Consider the following 565-nt stretch of genomic DNA (forward strand, 5'->3'; position numbering starts at 1 on the left):
GCGTCATCAGAAGGATCTATGACTGCTCATTCGAGGGGGAGCTTACGTAGTTGTACTCTTTTTACCTTACTATGGTTTTTCCCATAAGGTTTTCCTAGAAAGATTTTTAACGAGGCAACAAAGACGTTAAGCGAGAGCGGATAGTGACACCGGCCCCCAAAGGGGAGTGTTACGAAAGACAAAAGAAAAGATGAGCCGCTTTCGTTGAAAATATAAAAAGATGTGGAGCCCGCTGCACTATTTGCACAGTAAATTTCCTTCTATATATACGAACGTTTGCGTTCGTTTGTAAACACACCATCCTTTTCCTTCAATAACACATCCTCTCTTCTTATCAGTATTATCTTCTTCGTACGGGTATAAAATTTTGCTTTATTTAAATTTCTGCGATATAATAAAATTCCAGTTCTTTTTATAACACTAACGATTTTATTTTTATAGTAAAGAATATTTAGAAAAAACAGAACCAAACCGTAAACCGAACGTGAGAACTGAACCGAAATTAAACCTGAAGTCTTGGTTATCTAAAACAAGTGAAAAGCGAAGATAAAGCGCTAATGAAAAT

The sequence above is a fragment of the Brassica oleracea genome, chromosome C2, assembly GCF_000695525.1.
Source record: "Brassica oleracea var. oleracea cultivar TO1000 chromosome C2, BOL, whole genome shotgun sequence".
Taxonomy (NCBI): Eukaryota; Viridiplantae; Streptophyta; class Magnoliopsida; order Brassicales; family Brassicaceae; genus Brassica; species Brassica oleracea.